Source organism: Chlorocebus sabaeus, chromosome 1 (assembly GCF_047675955.1).
Source record: "Chlorocebus sabaeus isolate Y175 chromosome 1, mChlSab1.0.hap1, whole genome shotgun sequence".
NCBI classification, from domain to species: domain Eukaryota; kingdom Metazoa; phylum Chordata; class Mammalia; order Primates; family Cercopithecidae; genus Chlorocebus; species Chlorocebus sabaeus.
This window is the reverse complement of record NC_132904.1, coordinates 122,198,010-122,218,674: the sequence shown is the minus strand read 5'-3', so window position 1 is coordinate 122,218,674 and position 20,665 is coordinate 122,198,010. Positions and strand designations below refer to the sequence as shown.

General features: G+C 49.4%; 1 protein-coding gene across 6 annotated transcripts in view; it reads right to left on the bottom strand.

The window, feature by feature from the left end:
• The window catches only part of ST3GAL4 (ST3 beta-galactoside alpha-2,3-sialyltransferase 4), a 59,919-nt gene that overhangs the window by 20,840 nt on the left and 18,414 nt on the right, over positions 1-20,665 (bottom strand). Inside the window, exon 2 of one of the 6 annotated variants that reach the window (XM_073022210.1) lies at positions 13,289-13,367. The exons of the other annotated variants lie outside the window; for them this stretch is intronic. The gene's annotated coding sequence lies outside the window, so the exon portion shown is untranslated. The remainder of the gene's footprint in view (positions 1-13,288; positions 13,368-20,665) is intronic. 6 annotated transcript variants of the gene reach the window in all.

Here is a 20,665-nt window from a genome sequence, read left to right as displayed (position 1 = left end):
CCAGTCACAAGACACCAACCACTTGAAAATCATACCCAGGGCAGGGCCTCATGGCTCATGCCTGTAATCCCAGCACTTTGGGAGGCTGAGGAGGGCAGATTGCTTGAGGTCAGGAGTTCAAGACCAGCCTGGGCAACATGGTGAAACCCCATCTCTACAAAAAATACAAAAATCAGCCAGGCATGGTGGCATGTGCCTGTAATCCCAACTACTTCAGAGGCTGAGGTGGGACGATCATTTGAGCCCGGTAGGTGGAGGCTGCAGTGATCTGAGATCAGGCCACCACACTCCAGACCAAGTGAGATCCTATCTCAAACAAAAAGAAAAGAAAAAGGGAAATCATACCCTGGTGTCTGTCTGGGAGGGGCAGAGGCTTTGAATTCCCTTCTCAGGGTGAGAAAGCTGAAGCCAGTGTGATGAGGTGGGAGTCAAGAGAACAGGCCAGGCTCAGGATACAGGAGAAATCCAGGGCCTGTGTGGACCTGCCCCAGGTCCTGGTCAGGGGCTCCCGGGCACTCCTCCCTCCCAGGAGAAGCAACGCACCCACCCCAAGGATCTAAAGCCAAAGGTTCTGGTGTCTGGGGCTGGAATCTGGCTTCCCACCAGCATAGCCAGTGCCCTGCCTCACTGACCCCAGATGCCTGTCATGAGTATGGTGGACTGCACCAGCTCCATCACGTCCCACTTGGTCACCCCAGCCCCAGGTGGCCACTGAGTATTTGCAATGGGGCCAGTCCACACTGACATGTGCTTTAAGTGGAAAATACAAACTGGATTTCACAGATTTAGTACCAAAAAAAAAAAAAAAAAAGAATAAAATATCACCTTCATTATTTTATACTCATCCCATGTTGAAATGCCAAGATTTTGGCTATATTGGGTTAAAATATTAAAATGAATTTCACCTATTGATTTTTACTTTTTAAAACCATGGCTAAATTTAAATGTTTTAAAAGTAATTTAAAATTACATGTGGCTTATATTTCTGGCTCCCATTCTATTTTGACTGGACACTGTTGGGCTAGAAAATCTCCAGGATTCCTACTAGCTCACACTTCCTATGACCCAAAGACAGTGGTGTCCACCCTCAAGTGCCTGCTGGAAGCACCAGGAGAGTTTATTAAGCTTCATCGGTTCCCAAGGCTCCACTTCAGAAAGTCTAAATTAGGAGGGCTGAGATGCCTGTGGGGGTGTCCCGCTCATTCTGACTTGCAGTCAAAGCACATCAAAGTCAAAAAGACCTCATTCTTCCCCCTGCCTCCATCCCCCTCCTCCTGGGCCATCTGGCCCCTGGGTATGGAAACACATTCAAGGTGACACTGCTCCCCCCTCAGCCTACACAATCACCTCTACCCTGCCTAAACCCAACCTCTTCCTGATCCCCGGGTATGTCGCCCCAGTGCCTGCAAGGGGTGGGCCACCCAGCTACCCACCTCACATACCCTGCCAGAGACCGCACAGTTGGGCAGCCATGTTTGAGTTATCAAGCAGGTCAGATGAAACTGGTTCACCTGAGCCTTCTCTCTTCCGGCCAAGACCTGTGCCCTAGGCACTGGCTACTGAGACTAAACCCTGTCTCTGCCACTTGCAAGGCATGTGACTGCAGACCCTGCCCCATGTCTACGAAAGTAAAAATACAATTAGCTGGGTGTGGTGGCACACACCTGTAGTCCTAGATACAGGAGGACCCCCTGAGTCCATGAGATCGAGGCTGCAGTGAGCTATGATCGACCCCTGCACTCCAGCCTGGGTGACAGAGGAAAACCTTGTCTCAAAAAAAAAAAAAAAAAAAAAAGAACAGGAGTTGGTCATGTTATAAATGTTGAGAGATCTGGAATCAGTGGTTGGGACCCAAGCCCAGACCTTTCTTCCGGCCTCCTCTCCTCCCGGCCACAGTTTTCTCCCTGCATGGGGTTCAGACTACTCGGTCCAGAGAAGCCTCCTCACTCCCCACATCCAGCTCTGTCACATCCTGCTGCTTTATTTTCTTTGTGGCAGTTAAACCATACTGTTCCAAGTATCAATTAGACTGCACACTCCGAGCAAGCAGGGACTTCTTATGTCCCATAGTATCTCCAGCACTAAATTTAATGCCTGACACATGGTAGATAATTGACAAATATTTAAATGAATGGAGGTCTGAATTCATCAGCAAACAATAAGATGACTGTGAGCAGAAAGTCATCAAGTTAAAACACGCCAGGTTTATTTTGAAAAGACCTGGGCATCTAAGGCACAAGGGGCTTGCTAGAAGCTTATACTGGAAGCTGGCAGAGCCAGCATACTTTCTGCTAAATGCATGTCGACGAGCTCACAAGGACCCCCTTTTTCCCCAGGCAAATGATGTGGTTTCTGCAGAACTGGGTTGTCATGTCCGACTGATCTTAACCACTTACCAGCTCCATGTCTGCTGCCCCACGTCACTGATGTCAGACAATAAACTCGGTGCAGTCCCAGGGGAGCTGAAGGCTTGAGGACACCCTAATACCAGGAAATCTCCTTCCTCCCTACTTATTTCCCCCTAAAGAGGGTCAACCTGAGATGAAACCCCAGGACCAAGCCCCAGGAAGCGTAAGGTACGTGTGGCCTCCAGGAGCCAGTGAAAAGGGGTACGGTCTCAGACCCATGGGCCATTCCAGTCACTGGCCAGGTGACCTTGACAATCTCAAAAGCCTCAGATTCCTCATCTGTAAATTATGGGTAACTGCCTTCAGGTCAGTGGTGTTAAGGAAAATAATTGTGCGTGTGTATATGTGTGTGTGTGTGTGTGTATTGTGTATATATACGTATATATATGTGTATATATAAACACATGACCAAGTTATCACAGGTGTTCTGAGCCTCAAAACACACCCTAGTATTTCAACTTCACAACATTAGGTATGGGCCAAACACGGAGCAAGAACTCTGTATCTCGAAGGTGTCAGTGACACTGGGTTCTGCCCTCCCCAGACACATGGCAGTCCTTCTCCATTCAAGCATTGGCCCAGCCCAACAAAGAGAGAGATCCACTGCCACTGGCCCCACCACGACCCCAACCACACTCAGCTCCTCCTCCTGGCTGCTGGGTCCACACCATATGCTACACAGGACCTTGCAGCAGCCAGGGAGGCAAGGAGAGGCACTGCCACCCAGGCTCTGCCCTGCACTGAATGCAGATCCACCTACTGAGCCAGACTCAAGGGCTCATTGCTGGGGTTAGGTGGGAGAAGGGGTGAGGAAAAGGAAGGAGACCACATTGGGGAAGTCACACTCTGTCTTTCCAAGTGCTGCACCTCCTAGAGTCAGCACCCAAGCCCCTGATTAATCGCTCTCCAAAGCAGCACCCCCACTCCAGAACAGACCTTTTCAGAGCTGTTCTACCACTCAGCAGGCACAGGGTTGCTAAGTTCTCAAGACATCATGCTTTGAGTAAGTCAGGCATAATGCACGTAATCAACAAATACTTGAATATATCAGCACTCCCATAAAACAACAACAAAAAAAAAACAAGTAAGCAAAGGGAAAAGCAAGGGACAGGACAGGATCAAGCAATTGCACTTCTGGGTATGTTCCCAAAATATTTGAAACCAGGATGTCAAAGAGGTATCTGTACACCCATGTTCATAGCAGCATTATTGACTTCGCGATAGCTAATGTGGAGACAATCCCCCAAGTGTCCATCAGTGGATGAACAGATCAACAAAATGTGGTCTGTGCATACAATGGAATATTATCCAGCCTGAAGAAAGGAAATTCTGCTACCAGTATGGATCAACCTTGAAGGTACTATGCAAAGTGAAATAAGCCAGTCTCGAAAAGACAAGTCCTGTATCATTCCACTTATAAGAGATACTCAAAGTAGTCAAACTCATAGACGCAGAAAGCAGAATGGTGGCCGCCAAGGGCTGGGGGGAGACGGAAATGAGGAGTTTTTGACTAGTGGGTAGGATGTTTCAGTTTGGCAAGATGAAGAGAGTTCTGGAGACGGATGGTGGGATGGTAGCACATTCTGAAAGTGCTTAATGAAAACTGAACTATACACACAAAAACAGTTAAGATGGTAAATATAACCCTGTGCTTGTGCATTTTACCATAACCACCACCAAAACAATCAAAGGAATAAAAAAAAGAAAAGAAAAAGCAAAGAACACAAAAAGGCAATTCACAGATTTAATCCCAACACTTGATGGACATATGAAAAGATGCTGCAGCTCACTCATGACCAGGGAATACAGACTAAAACCAAGGATCATTTCCACATTGCTGGTAGAAGTACAAATTGACACAAAGGCTTAGAGGAACACTTCACAATATTGAGTGAGGCTGAAGATGTGCATATTTTACAATCTGGTAATTTCATTTTGAAGTATAGAAGTACAACCCACTCCAGGATATTTATTAGGCAGTGCTGCAATAGCAAAAAAAACTGGAAACAACTATCATCAGTATAGCCATGGCTAGATACACGGTGCTACATTCATGAAACTGAATGCTATATAGCCATGTAAACTGAAGAAATCAATCCATATGGGTCAACTGGGATCAACTTGAAGACATAATATTAACTTTTTAAAGTCATGCCTGTAATCCCAGTACTTTGGGAGGCCAAGGCAGGAGGATTGCTTGAGCCCAAAAGTTTGAGACCAGCCTTGATAACATAGCAAGATTTCATCTTTATTTAAAAAATAAAAAACAAAAAACAAAATAAACAACTTAGCTGGGCTTGGTGGCTTATGACTGTCACCATCCCAGTTCCTCAGGAGGCTGAGGTGGGAGGATCACTTGAGCCCAGGAGATGGGAGGTGGCAGTGAGCTACGATCACGCCACTGTACTCCAGTCTGAGTGACAGAGCAAGATCCTGTCTTAAATAAAACAATCAAAGTAAAAACTTATGTTAAAAGGTGTTGTAAAAACAAAGTATGAGTCCAAAACAACACTATTTATGTGTATAAACAGTGTGTGCTTGTGTGTATGATGAAAGAATAAAATATAGGTACACACCCAACTTTAAGTGATAATTATATTCTGGGGAGATTGGGAAGAAGAGAAGAGGTCACGGGGCATGTCTTTGGTTCTATACTTGTAATACTTTATTTTTTAAAGGAGAAAAATCTAACATCACATGAGAGATAATATTCCCATTTGTTCAACATGGCAGATTATCACATGCAAGTCTGTTACATTAATATTTATATAGATGAAATATTTTCATAATAGAGATAGTGAAGAAATATAAATTGAGAAGCTAAACAAAGAAAGATGAATATATTCATCTACATAAAATTTAAGTGAGACAGCAAGTGCACAAGAGACAGGGAGGAGTAGAGAGAAGACAAATGAAACACTTAAAAGACAACCGAGGCCCGGCACAGCGGCTCATGCCTGTAATCCCAGCACTGTGGGAGGCCAAGGCGGGTGGATCAACTGTCAGGAGTTAGTGACTAATCTGGCCAACATGGTGAAACCCCGTCTCTACTAAAAATACAAAAATTAGCCAGGCGTGGTGGTGCGCACCTGTAATCCCAGCCACTCAAGAGGCTGAGGCTGGAGAATTGCCTGAACCCAGGAGGTGGAGGTTGCAGTGAGCCAAGATCGTGTCATTGCACTCCAGCCTGGGCAACAAGAGCAAAACTCCTTCTCAAAAAAAAAAAAAAAAAAGACAACTGAAAAACTAAAGTACATTTGCAACCTATACATATCAGTAAATTCCCTGAGCCTATAACATGTTCACGTAAATTAGAAAGAAAAAAAAAACAAGAAACCTAATTTAAAAATAGGCAAAGGGCTGGGCACAGTGGCTCACGCCTGTTATCCCAGCACTCTGGAAGGCTAAGGTAGGTGGATCATTTGAGATAAGGAGTTCGAGACCAGCCTGGCCAACATGGTGAAACCCCTGCCTCTACTGAAAATACAAAAATTAGCCAGGCCCACATGGTGGTGGGTGCCTGCAATCCCAGCTACTTAGGAGGCTGAGGCTGGAGAATTGCTTGAACCCAGGAGGTGGAGGGTGCAGTGAGCCGGGAGTGAGCCACTTCATTCCAGCCTGGGAGACAGAGCGAGACTGTCTCAAAAAAAATAAAGTAAAATAAAATAGGCAAAGAACATGAATATTTACCTTAATGTAAAGAAATGAATGGCAAATAAGAAACTATGGTCATCTACATCTACAAATTCCAACGTGACGGAGACATCGTATTTCACTCATCATAACAGCAAAACACAAGGGGCCTGAGCTCTCACGGATGTACAAGGAAGTAAAAACTAGGGCCACCTCGCGGAGGGAATTTGGCCCATGGCCAGAACCTTATTCTAAAAAGTTTCCTATGTTTGCACAGAGACTTGTCTATCAAGATCTTCAACAGCACTTTTTCTAAGAGCTTAAGATGGAAAGAACCTGAAATCTACTCACAGACAAGAAAACACTATGCAGCTGTGAAAAAGAGGGTGCAAACCTATGCAAAGTGCTGGTATCACCTAATCTCCAAAACATAGTATCCATAGTATCCAAACGTAAGATGGGTGCAAAACAATGATATCCGTATCTCCAAATGCACTTTCACAAAACAGTTACAAGCATACCCAGATATGTCTGTACACAAATAGGTTTACTCAGAAGGATGCAAAACAAAGGCTATGGCCTCTCAAGAGAAAAGTCCTGGGGACCAGAGGTCTGGAATGAGAGTGACTTATGCTCATATTCCCATCTGTACTGTTTACCTTTATAATTTTTTTTTTTTTTTTTTTGAGATAGAGTCTTGCTCTGTAGCCCAGACTGAAGATCGGAGGCCCAATCTCAGCTCACTGCAGCCCCCCACCAGGCTGAAGTAACCCTTCCACCTCAGCCTCACCAGTGGCTGGGACCACACGCACACACCACCACGACCAGCTGGTTTTGGAAATTTTGGAGAGCTGGGGTCTCACCACGTAAAACGGGCTGGTCTCAAACTCTTGGGCTCAACTGACACGCCTGCCTCTGCCTCCCAAAATGCGGAGATTAAAGGTATGAGCCATCACACCTGGCCTGCTTACCTTTTTCAAACCGGTGACTGTGATATCCTTTCAAATAAAATTTGATTTAAAAAAGAGAGGAAGAAAAAAAAAATACTGAAATCTCACACTTGGAGGTGAATTCTGGACCAACCATCACTGCTGTGAGTGAGTGCGAACGACCTTTCCACGTCTCAGGTTTTCTTCTGGGTAAATGGGATTTAAAAAATGGCACTATCTTGAAGGGAGGTTGTATGAGCAGACAACGTAGCTCCGAAGACAATCACTGAAATGGAAGCAGCCGATCTCAGACCCTAGAACACACATCCCCTGCGCCTCTCACTGACAGGCCCTACTTGCCTACCTGTGTCCTACCCTGAGGCCAGAAACAGCAGTGGCAGAGCACCAGCCACAGTACGCACCCTGGGCAATCACGGCCTGGCCAGGGTGGCAAGTGAGGCTGGGCTGCAGCCCTCCCCCTGCTTGCCAAACTGTATGCTCTGGTGCAGGGCTTCTCCAACAGGGCGCAGGGTTTGTGCGGGGGTAAGGTGCATTCCCTTTCCTAATTTACAGGAAAGTGTTGTAGAGATTAGCAGCAACACCACTCAGAGCAGCTAACTTCCTCCTCTCTTCTCCAAGTTAAAACAGCACAGTGCAAAGATCTGGGTGTGCACAGACCTGGGAGTCGCCAGAAGCACCCCAGGGGAAGCTGGCAGAGCCACCCATCAGTGTTTGTCTTTCTCCATGTCATTTCCCCTGTACTCACAAGAATATCCTTCTCATGAGCAGGTGTGGCTTCTGCAGAGCTGGCTCCAGTCACCTTTTGTCAAGCTGTACCCACTTCCTAAGTCCGGGACAGCTCGCCAGCCCTCTCTAAAGTGAGGTCACCCACAGGACTAACCTGTGTGGTCCCAGGAGAGCCACAGAGGTCACATCACTCCTTCCCTACTTGCTCCACAGAAGGGCTAGTAGAATAATACCCCTGTCCCAGCGCAGGCTGGGGACCCCAAGGCCTCCCCGGACCAAGAGGCTGGACAGGTCAGCAGAAACAGGAGCCACAGGGCCTGCCGGCCGAATGAAAGCAGGGAGGGCACTGACTCGAGCACCGTGGCAGGAGAGAAACAGGGTGACACGCCTGCACTCATGGCATTCATCCTCGGGGAACACAGACAGGCAGCAAACAGGATATGGTGGAGATGACGGGACAAGGACAACCACAGGACCACTAACACAGGGCATGGGGGCAGAGAGTGAGGGCCAGCCCTTAGCCACTGGGGGGTTAGAACCACGTCTCCAAGGAGCTGGCTATAAACCGGAGGCCTACATGAAAGGCAGCCATGGGAAGATGGGGTAGGCAACAGAAGGTTCCAGACTGAGAAGTGCCCAAGACCACTCTGAGCTTGTTGGGTGCAAGGCAGGGAGTCCCATGCAATAGCAGACAGCCAGGAAGGAGAGGGAGTGCCAGGGAGGCCACGGGGACACATGGTATAGATGTCACAGGCCACCCTAACGGCTAAGATTCTACGTTTGGGTGTCACAAATGTCACCGGAGGGCATTAATAACAAAGAGTGACACCATTGGATTCACTTTTTTGTTGAGACGAGGTCTCACTATATTGTTCAGGGTGGCCTCAAACTCCTGGGCTCAAGGGATCCTCCCACCTCAGCCTCCCAAAGTGCTGAAATTACAGGCCTGAGCCACCACATCCTGTCCTGAATTCACCTTTAGATCATCCCTGGGGCTGTGCTGCAGCTGCTGTGCATAATCTCACTCTAGTTTTCAACCAATTGATGGGGGAGTACTCTTTCATTCTCATTTACAGATGGGGAAACTGAGGCACAGAGGGACTACATCAAGGTTCCTAAGACCAGAGAGCTTGAAAATAGTGGAACCAGGATCTAAAATTCAGCCAGAACTACTTTTAATCCCTATACTCTATGCACCCATGAAATTTGGGATGTGCCGTCTGGAGCTCAGAAACTGACCAGGTGACCCGGACCAGGTACTTAACCTCTCAGAGCCTCAGAGTCCTCGTCTTTTAAATGCAGATAACAGCAGCAAGTCCTCAAAGGTGTCCTGAGTCTCAAAACATATCCTGGTATTTAACGTCTGCAGCTTCAGCAGGGGCTGGGCACAGAGCAAGCACTCAGGACCCGGAAGGTGCCAGCGACACCTGGCCCTCCCCTCCCAGGCACAAGGCAGCCCCTCTCCATTCCAGCTCTGCCCCAGCCCAGCAAAGAGAGGGGTCCTCAGCCACTGCCCCCACTAGCACCACAGTCACACTCACCTCTCCTGGTCCATATGTGACACAGGACCCGCCACGGCCAGGGAGACAGGCAGAGGCACTGCCACTCCCACTCTGCCCTGCCCTTGACTCAGATCCACCCATGGCCCAGCCTCAAAGGACACTGCTGGGGTGCGGTGGCATGCAGAAGGGGATGGGGAGGAGGCCCCCAGGGAGGTGGCTCTCCAGCTCTCTCTCTCTGGGGGTAGCACTTCCTGGAGTTTGTGCCAGCCCCATTCAGCCTTCCCAGAAGGGCTGGCACACAGATCCTCAGCCTGACCAGACACCAGCCTCCTGTCCATGGTGCGCCCCACAGGCGGGCCCCCCACACCTGAGCAGAGTCCACTTCCAGAACGGTGCTCCCGATGCAGGTGGCACACTTTATCCAAACCCAGTACCCCCAAATCCCCGAGCAGGGACAGGAAAGGCAACGTTCAGCCCTGTAGTCCCCACACAGGTGCCACAAATTCCAGCCCTGCCCCACAGCACAGCCTCTGAATCCGGGCTCTCAGCTCTGGTTTTGAGGGCCTTGGAGCATCGGAGATCTGGGCTCAGAAATCCCTTTCCTCTGCCTCCTCCTGGAAGGACCCTCACTCGGCAGCCCTTGTACTACCACCTCCCCCCACCAGAACACCTGCTGGGCACTGAGACGGACACCATGGTCAGCCTGGTGCTCGATGAACAAGTTTCTGGAACTATGCAGCTGAAGGTCTGAGGGTCCACACCTGAAGTCCCATGAGTCCCATTAGGAGCCAGCAGGGTTAAAGGGGTTGAGCCGGGGAGTAGCGAGGCAGGCTCGCCAGAGGGGAGGGCCCTGCACTGGGAGGGAGAGTGGGGCAGGGCCCCCAGATGAGGACTTGGTGAAGACGAGGGTGGGCAGGAAAAGCAAGCCCTCCAACCTGCAGCAGCCTGTCCCTGGGAACAGAGAAGGCACCAAGAGAGTCCCTCTCCAGCTTGCCCCCAGCAGGGAGTCCAACCCCTCAGAGTAAAGGTGGGCCATGAGGGAGGGAAGACGAGGGGAGGAGGGGCCTTTCTAGGTGTCCAGGGCCCAGGCTCTGCGCAGTAGCCCCTCCAGTGAATCTGCCTGAACAGGCAGAGCTGCATCCACACTCAGAGCCTGACGGCACAGATAGCCCCTTCCAGCAGCTGTCCGGTCCCGTCTGCTCACACAGGCCCTCCTATGTCAGTAACCTACACAGGCTTCTCCAGCACAAACACACTAGTCCATACTCAGGCACCTACAAGCCTGGTCACACACACACACACTCACCACCCCCCTACACATACACCCAGCTCTCAGACCTCCTCCTCTCTGCCCCCGCCCCCCATAACCACATACAGCTTCCGGGGCTTGAGGGCCCCCCTAAGCCGGGGCACTCTCTTCCCCCATTCCTCAGGGCTGGCCGAGGCTGGGCTCAGCTGCTGCTGCTGCTCTACCTCCCTCAGGCCCACTGGGTTCCTCCCACCCCAGCTCTGGCTCCTGGAGACCCTGTCACCTTGCAGGTCCCTGGAGCTATCACCAGGCAGCCCAGAGTCTCCACCCCAGCTCTGGCTCCTAGAGACTGTGTCAGCTTGCAGGTCCCTGGAGCTATCGCCAGGCAGCCCAAAGCCTCTAAGGGGCAGGGAGTGGCTGTGCCAGCCCTCAGGGACCTCTTTCCTCCAAAGTCAGGGAAAGGGGAACCCTGGGCTCCTCGCCCTCTGCCCAGCCAGGCTCAGCTCCCAGAAAGATTCTGGCTCCTGAGAGGAGACCCAGCCACAACTATGAGCCCCACAGGTGTGTCCCCAGTGGGACTGGGGAGTGTCCTGGGGCAGCCTGTGGCCATTTGGCCGAGGGTACTGCAGAGCCTGCTGCCCCACGGAGGGCACCTGGCCCAGCACCCACACAACACACACTCACTGTCCTCTGGGCCCGTCTCAGCCTCTCCGCACCTGTGCTTAGTCCCAGTGACAGGGACTGTCCTCCCAGCCCAACCAGCACCCAAATCCAGGAACCTGCAAGGCCGTCCTCCAGCTGCCCCGCCAGCCTGCTCACACTTTCTAGGCTCAAGCCCTGAGGCTTTAGCAATTTCACGGTCATCTGCACCCATACCTGGGGGAGTGATGGGAGGGACAGACTCAGGCCTGTCAGGGCCTGGTCACTGCCTGGGGACGGAGGATTCCAGAGCCTACAACTTGTTCAGCAGGTCTGGGCTATGGCCCACACCCACTTCTGCACACAGCAGCCAGCCCAGGGTCCCATGGAATACCCCAGGGCAGAGACACTAAATCAACTGAAGGAGGTGCCAGGGGTCATGCCAAGTGCCTGAACCCGGGCTTCTCCATCTTCTGTGAGGCCCCAAACCCAGCCCTGGGTAATCTAAGGTCCTGGCCAGCGCCTCCTCCTCCTCTCTCTCCCAGCCCTGAGGAACCATCCTTGTTCTCAAGGTGGAAGAGCTCGGCCCTCAGTCCCCTGCAGCCTGGGATAAGACCCACCCTAAGGGCTGGTGCACAACCAGAGGCTCTTCCCAAGGAAGCCTGGTGCCAGAAAACCCAGACACTGAGGCACAGACCAGACACACAGCCTGGGAACACCCAGAAGAGCACGCCCCCCAGGGTCACATCCCCCAGGGTCCCGGCCCCAATCGAAGCCGGGAGAGCTCAGAGCGCCCCCCGGCCCGAATCCTCCTGGCCACCCCTGCGTGGCTATTTCCTTCAACCCAGGAGAAGCTGAAGGGATCATGGCCCAGGATCCTCCTACCCCCACCCCCGAGAACACACCCAGGACTGGCAGCTCACCTGGCCCTGCAGGGCTGCCAGTCCAGCTGTGCCCCAAAGAGAACATTCGCTTCTTGCTCTATTTGGACAGCTGCAGGGTCAGTGATGCTCAGGAGAGAACGTCTCATCACGGAGTGGGGAGTGTGGTGATCAGGGCCACAGGCCCTCTGATGGGGGTGGGCCAAGGCCAGAGCTGCATCCCTGGATGAGTGGGCTGGGAGGGGGCCCCGGACCAGCCTGGCAGGGCACAGGGACAAGCTGCAGTTATTCTGCCCTCTTGAGCACTGCAAGAGGAGTGGTCAGAGGGATTCTGGAACCAGGGCTGGCACCTGGCTGGAGGCAATGGAAGCCACGAACTGATTCCCCTTTTAATGGCATTTATTCAGTTACAGGCTGGGGCCAAGGACCAGCCTCCCAAGTCCAGCCCAACACCTGACCTCACCTCACCCCAGACAGTCCCACAGCCCCCTCCTCAGCCCTTCCAGGACTGGTGAGAAAGGTCCAAAGAAAAGACGACAAAGCATCCACAAGCAGAGGTCGGTGGCTGGACTCCACCCTCCCCTCCCCAGGAAGCAGGAGGTAGAACTGGGAGGTCAAGACCAGCACTTTCCCCTCCTGCTCCCACTCTCTCCTCCTCTCTGGCCCTCATCTCCTGCCCTCTCCTCCTGGTCCCTGTGTCCTTTCCAGCCATCCCATCCTGGTGTCTCCTGGTTCCCATCTCCACTTCCTCCTCCTTTCCTCCTCTGCCCACAGCCCCCGGTTATGTAAGGGGCTTGGGAACATACAGAGGGAGCTTTGTTGTCAAACCAAATCCATATGGAGCCGGAACGGATCACAGTAACTGGTGCCCATTTTCTCCACCCTGGCAGGGCTGGGACTCCAGACAGGGAATCTCTACACACCTCTGTTTTGGGAGGCGGGGGATGAACACTGGTCCCAGGGCTCTCAGGCAGCTGAATGGGTGGCCAGGGATCAGTCTCCACTATGAGAGACCACAGCAGGGGAGCAGCTGGTCTCTAAGGCAAAGCAAAGCCACAGCGCAAAGCCAGGGTCTCAAAGCCAACAGAGGCAAGCTCTGGGCCAGGGGCAGGGCAGCACCACAGCAGGCCTGGGGTGGGGAGGGGCTGTGCACATGCACAAGTGCACCCATGTTCTTCTCTATGCAAGGATGCATGGCCATATACCCTCTCTCACACACTCATCTGCACACTTCCAGGCATGCATGTAGAGACAGAAATGCACGCATCAGCCCAAGCACAAAAGGCTGTTGTGTGCTCACCTGGATGGGGGCTGAGTAAAAATCTCTCTGCTTTGGCCAACTCCCTCCATTCCTGCAGATACCACTGGGGCAAAGAGCTCTAGAGAGAAGAGGGTGGAGGTCACCGGTCGGGAAGCTCCATCAGCTAGCTCTTCTTTGGAGACACTCAGGCTCCAGAAAGATGAAATCCCACCTACCTGCTGAGGAGGTCTCTAGTGCTAGGGCGATTCGCTTTATTTGACAGGTCATCCACCAAATAAGAGTTTACAGACCTAACGGCACTATCATTGCCCTTATCACTCTCAGTCTTCTGGAAAGGCTGAATGGAGAAATGGCATCACAAAACTAAAATGAGCTAAATTAACAGAGTCAACTGGATTATCTTGGCCAAAAGAATTACCACCGACCTTTATGGCAAGAACATCAACCCCCAGTGGAACACACAAAGTGGCCCTTCATGAAATAAATACTGAACGACTTGTGCCTTTCATAATAGAACTTCATTTATCCAATGCACTGTTGGCTCTGATATGACTCAATCCTGCAAGGCCTTGATTTATTATGCCAAAGTATATTCCACCAGGTGACCTGCCTACTGATGATCCCACCTTCTGTGACCTGGAATCTGGAAATTGGCTTTTTTTTTTTTTTTTTTTTTTTTTTGAGACAGTCGTGCTGTGTCGCCCAGGCTGGAGTGCAGTGGCACAATCTCAGCACACTGCAACCTCTACCTCATGGGTTCAAGCCATTCTCCTGCCTCAGCCTTCCAAGTAGCTGGGATTACAGGCACGCGTCACCACGCCCGGCTAATTTTTGTATTTTTAGCAGACACGGGGTTTCACCATGTTGGCCAGGCTGGTCTCAAACTCCTGACCTCAGGTCATCCACCTGCCTCAGCCTCCCAAAGTGCTGGGATTATAGGCGTGAGTCACTGCGCCCAGCCAAGACTAGCTCTTTTGTAAAAGACAGCAGAGAACAACTGCCCCTGAGCCCTGCTGAAAGAGACTACACGAGTTTCTTCTTACTATTCTCACCGTAGTAACACGTCAGGATCTTGAACCTTGGGTACATGTTTCACAGCTACTGAGAGCTCTCTTAGACTTTTGGACTTGTCAACCCACATGTGATTTAAAATTAAGGATACCCGGCCGGGTGTGGTGGCTCACGCCTGTAATCTCAGCACTTAGGGAGGCCAAGGCAGGTGGATCACCTGAGGTCAGGAGTTTGAGAACAGCCTGGCCAACGTGGTGAAACCCAATCTCTACTAAAAATACAAAAATTAGCCAGGTGTGGTGGCAGATTCCTATAATCTCAGTTACTCAGGAGGATGAGGCAGGAGAATCACTTGAACCTGGGAAGTGGAGGTTGCAGTGAGCTGAGATTGTGCCACTGCACTGCAGCCTAGGCAAAAAGAGAGAAACTCCGTCTCAGTAATAATAATATTAATAATAATAATAATAATAATAATAATAATAAAAATAGAATTAAGGATCCCCAAGAGAAATTCTTCCATAAAAGTAGATGATATTGGCTGGGCACAGTGGCTCATGCCTGTAATCCCAGCACTTTGGCAGGCTGAGGCAGGCGGATCACGAGGTCAAGAGTTCCAGACTAGCCTGACCAACATAGTGAAACCTTGTCTCTACTAAAAATACAAAAATTAGCTTGGTGCAGTGGTGCGCACCTGTAGTCCCAGCTACTTGGGAACCTGAGGCAGGAGAATCGCTTGAACCCAGGAGGCGGAGCTTGCAGTGAGCCGAGATCACACCACTGCACTCCAGCCTGGGCAACAGGGCGAGACTCCGTCTCAAAAAAAAAAAAGTAGATGATATCACGAAATAGACACAGCTTTCCCAAGACAATGAAACAAGACTCCATGTGGCTCCCTTCCACTGACTCAGACTTATTTTTGTTTGGTTTTAGCACAAAATGTTCACACTTTTATTTTTGTTAGGGAATTTCATTATTCAAACTGAATACCCTCTAAGATCTACTGCTCAACACAAAGCCATTCTCACTACTAAGCAAAGCAACTGCTGGCTACGTCATCCTCTAGATAAATGGAAACAATCAAAACTAATAGTAGAACCTGCGCCCATACACACTTGAGTGAGCAATTCAGGAAAATAGCATTATGAAAAGGGTTGGTATCCTTCCCTTGGCAGGTTGGCTGATACTTATGATCAACTAGGGTAGCACTGGGAAGAAGCAATAGAGGCAAAGGGATGGCCCACAACGATGATTGATGTCATGAATGGTAACTTATCTCTATGCACAGAAAACATGAATGGAACTGGGCCTAATCTAAGCAGTGTTCCAGAATCCCTCTGTAATCAAATTCCTAGGTTTGACACAGATTATGAAGACTAGACTCCTATATATGACACATATAAAATCAACATGACCACGAAAGCCTCAACCATATCATCAGAGAACTTACTAGAACTAGACATTGGTTCAATGGAAACGCTACAGGAAAATTTTATGCCTCAATAAGATCCGCTATATAAAGTAAATAATAATCTTGCTTATTGGACAGATCAATGCTCAGGTCATATTTGGAAAGAAAATCAATCATCCCTTAGGGAGGCTGAAGCAGGCAGATCACGAGGTCAGGAGATTGAGACCATCCTGGCTAACATGGTGAAACCCCATCTCTACTAAAAATACAAAAAATTAGCCGGGCCTGGTGGTGGGCGCCTGTAGTCCCAGCTATTGGGGAGGCTCAGACAGGAGAATCACTTGAACCCGGGAAGTGGAGGTTGCAGTGAGCCAAGATCGCGCCATTGCACTCCAGCCTGGGTGACACAGCAAGACTCCGTCTCAAAGAAAAAGAAAACCAATCATCCCTAATTGATGATGGCATATAGTCATTTTATCAAATTCATAGAAATGTTTTTTGTTCCTACTCCAATGGAAACCATAACCATTCAACGTGGCACTATGCAGATGCAGATGTGACCAAGAATAACCATGACATTTATATCACCCCCAACTGGTGGGTAATAGGATCCACTTTGACCCTTTCTATCAATAACACTGAACTATTCATCTTATGCAGCAACAACATATATAAAGATGTTCCACCTAGCCAGTCTGGATCTGTGGTTTGGGCTATCTTCTACCTAAAATGACTAGATATGACTCTTCAACTGCCATACAAATCCTTAACCTTTGAGTCATTTGTACATAAAGTGACCCCTCACAAAAGAGAATCATAATATCCCAGACACAATCTTATGAAGGGGTTCTGGATTTCATACTTCTGTAAGAGCCCTTTTCTCTCAGTTGAGAATGTCTGAATTGAAAAAAATCAATTAATATTTTAAATTTTACCAACCTCTGAAAAAAAGTTTAAATGACACTTCGAATTATCTTAAGCAGTACAATCTGGGATGAATAAATTGGCCTCAGTAGTACTGTACAATAGAAGACTTCTTGCTACTTTAACTGCTCAAAAAGGGAGACCCTGTTCCCTAATTGGTAAAAAGGTGTAGTTGGCCGGGTGCGTGGCTCATGCCTATAATCCCAGCACTCTGGGAGGCTGAGGGAAGTAGATCACCTGAGGTCAAGAGTCCGAGACCAGCCTGGCCAACATGGTAAAACCCTGTCTCTACTAAAAATACAAAATTAGCCAGGTGTGGTGGCACATGCCCGTATTCCCAGCTACTCAGGAGGCTGAGACAGGAGAATCACTTGAACCTGAAGGCAGAAGCTGCAGTGAGTCAAGATCACACCACTGCACTCTAGCCTGGTTGGGCAAGACAGAGTGAGACTCCATCTCAAAAAAAAAAAAAAGTTGTTGTTGGCCAGGCCCGGTGGCTCACACCTGTAATCCCAGCACTTTGGGAGGCTGAGGCGGTTGGATCACCTGAGGTGAGGCGTTCAAGACCAGCGTGACCAACATAGTGAAATCTCATCTCTACTAAAAACACAAAAATTAGCCGGGTGTGGGGGTGCACACCTGTAGTCCCAGCTACTTGGGAGGCTGAGGCAGCAGAATCACTTGAACCTGGAAGGTGGAGGTTACAGTTAGCTGAGATTGCGCCACTGCACTCCAGCCTGGGCAACAGAGTGAGACTCGATCTCAAAAAAAAAAAAGTGTCATTTTTATGTTAACAAATCAGGTATTACCAAAAATTTTAAAAACTTTAAAGAACACACAAGAGTTTTTCATGACATGGGCACTGCCTCCTCCATTGATTCACTCAGTTGGTTAAGTCCTGGCTCCTGGGAATCTTTGCTCAGAGGAATCTTTCAATCCTTGGCTATTACTCTCCTTATAATTATTATGTTTACCCCCCTGGTGCCTTGTATTCTCTCAAGGGTTCTAAATGATTTCCAACAGCTGCTCGAACATCAAATGATTACCATGAGGATCATCCAACTTGAGGAAAGCAATACTGACTATGTAACTGCTAACTGTGGCCAAGGAATTCTGATCCCCAACCTACCTGCTGATCATGACAACAAGAACATCTACCTGACTCTGTCCCAGCGACTACATCAGTGGTGGTAACAGAGAGTAACGCTGTGTTATCTAGTCACACTATCAGCTTGCTGAGAGAATAACCAAAAGCAAGGAACTATTTTAAAGCAAAATTTGGAGAACAGGCCTGAAAAATTCCTTACCAAACAAAACCAATGAGGCCTTAACAACAGCCTTAACCTTGCTTAAAAGACAGCATAATCAAATCTTAACTGGGGTTATTTATGGTAAATGCTTCTGTTTGACACAAATAAAACTTCAGCCAATCATAAGCAGCCAACTAACATATGGTTATGTGACTAGGAAACTTCCAACAAGGTAAACCAAACAAAGCAATTTTGTAATTGCAACCAATTAAATCAAATAAATTCTTTATTTTGCTTTCACATTCACCCTCCAAACACCTGCGTCTGAAACTTTGTCATTGGGCCACTAAACCTCTTTTGGTTTTCTGTTTCCCAATTTACTTCTCACACAAATAAACTCTTTAAAATATTATTGTGCCTGAAATTCTCTTTCACACAGGTAATATATTTTATTTTATATCATTACTGGCTTTCAAGTATTGCCTACTATCCTGTGACCTCTGAAACTGAAGACATTTTAATACCAAGAGCCAATCGGAGTAACTTACTGTAGAATATGCTCTATGATATAATGTAATTTCGTATTATATAATTCTGTGTTTTCCTCTCTTGCCTGTGAGACTATGACCTCTGTGGTCAGGAACTTCTTTATATCTCTAGGTTCTATTAAACTGCCAAGAATGTGGCAGATGTTTTATAGACATTTGACAAACAATAATATGTGAATAACGATGTATTGCATGGCGAATTAACAACTGAAACAACATACTGCATGTTCACTTTGTGCGAAAGCAGGATCTCTTACTCATGGCTGGGGGCAAAAAAAAAAAAGGAGGAAAAGAAAAAGGAATCAGGATCTCACAATCACTGCCCCACTAACTTTGAGGGCCAGAGAGTTCATTGCTGCGGGGTCTGTCTTGTGTATTATGGGATGTTTAGCAGCATCTCTGGCCTCTACCCGCTAGACACCAGTAGGAAATTCCACTCCTCAGGTGTGACAAAATGTTTCCAGACGTTTCCAGATGCTGAAGACCACTGTGCTAGATGCTTCTAAGGGCTGTGCAAGTATTAAATAAGATCTCGACCCGGTGAGTTCAACATGATAATACCTCCATTGTGGAGCCAGGGAACTAAGGTGAGAAAGAGGTCAGTAACGGGCCCAGGTTGTACAGCTCGTGAGGAGTGGAGCTGGGGCTAGAATTCTGCCTCCTCTGCCCAGAACACACCCCAAACCCCCACATCATACAGCTTCTTGGGTTTTTTTTTGTTTGTTTTTGTTTTTTTTTGAGACAGAGTCTTGCTCTGTCACCCAGGCTGGAGTGCAATGGCGTGATCTTGGCTCACTGCAACCTCTGCCTCCTGGGTTCAAGCAATTCTCCTGCCTCAAGCTCCCGAGTAGCTGGGATGACAAGCACCCGCCACCACACTCGGCTAATATTTGTATTGTTTAAGTAGAGACGGAGTTTTACCATGTTGGCCAGGCTGGTCTCGAACTCCTGACCTCAAGTGATCCACCCGCCTTGGCCTCCCAAAGTGCTGAGATTACAGGCATGAGCCACCACGCCTGGCCCCTACAGCTTCTTCTAAAACCATCCTGTGCAGACTGGCTCCCTAGCCTCCAGGATCCCTGGGATGTCCACCCTGCCCTATACAGCAATTAGGGGAAGGGGCTTCGAGCACATCCAAGTCCTTCAGAGGCTCCGCACAGTGACAAAGAGCCTGTCAAGCCCCTTCTCAGCCACGCTTCCACACGAGACACAGTCTCTAGCCCCCACAGCCCTGGCGCTCTTTGGAAGCTCTGGAGTGCGTGTTCAAGGCACACAGCTGTATTTGTGGGATCACTAACATCTGCCAGCTGGACACCAGACTTCCATGAATCTGACCATTTTTTGCAGCCACATCCCACCACTGGCACGGACTCACTCTCTCCGCTGTAGGCCAGGTCTCCCAGGCTACGGACTCCTCTGGCTTCCCTGCTAAACCTCAGCGCCGGCCTGGGCTGTACCTGCTTACACACATTCCACAGCCCGTCCAGGAGTGAGTCTCCACTGTGTCTGCCAACCCACAGCGATTCCTCTCGGTTGAGTGTCCACTGTCCACGTTCTACAGGGGACTCAAGCTGGACTGTGCAGTTAACATCATTAATACAACTGCCAGGTACAGCAAGAGCAGGCTGGGGAGTTCTCCCACAGGGTTAGACGCCACTCGGATACAGATGGTCCACTAATGGCAAGTCCCCAGAACAGACCGGTCATCTGTAAAACTCCTCCTCAGCTCCAAAACCTCCATGGGCTCCTCTTCTCACTCACAGGGAGAGTCCGGGTCCTTACTCTGACCCACAGAGACACACGAGGTCTACTGGCCAGCACCTCCTCCCTCCTTGCCTAACCTCTCCATGGAGGCTGCTCCACGAACCAGCCTCACCAGGTCTGGGGGGCTACCTAGGCACGCTCCCTCCTCTGAGGCTTTGTACTTTCTGTTCACTCAGTCAGGAATGCTTTTCCCTACACATGGGCTTGGCTATCTCTCTTCACCCAGCTTTCCTCTTCTCTCCCTCTCTCTTTTTTTTTTTTGGAGACAAACTCTTGCTTTGTTGTTCAGGCTGGGGTACAGTGGTGTGATCTTGGCTCACTCTAACCTCCACCTCCGGGGTTCAAGCAATTCTCGTGCCTCAGCCTCCCAAGTAGCTGGGATTTCAGACAGGCACCACCATACCCAGCTAATTTTTGTATTTTTAGTAGGGATGGGGTTTCCCCATGTTGTCCAGGCTGGTCTCGAACTCCTGACCTCAAGGGATCCGCCAGCCTCAACCTCCCAAAGTGC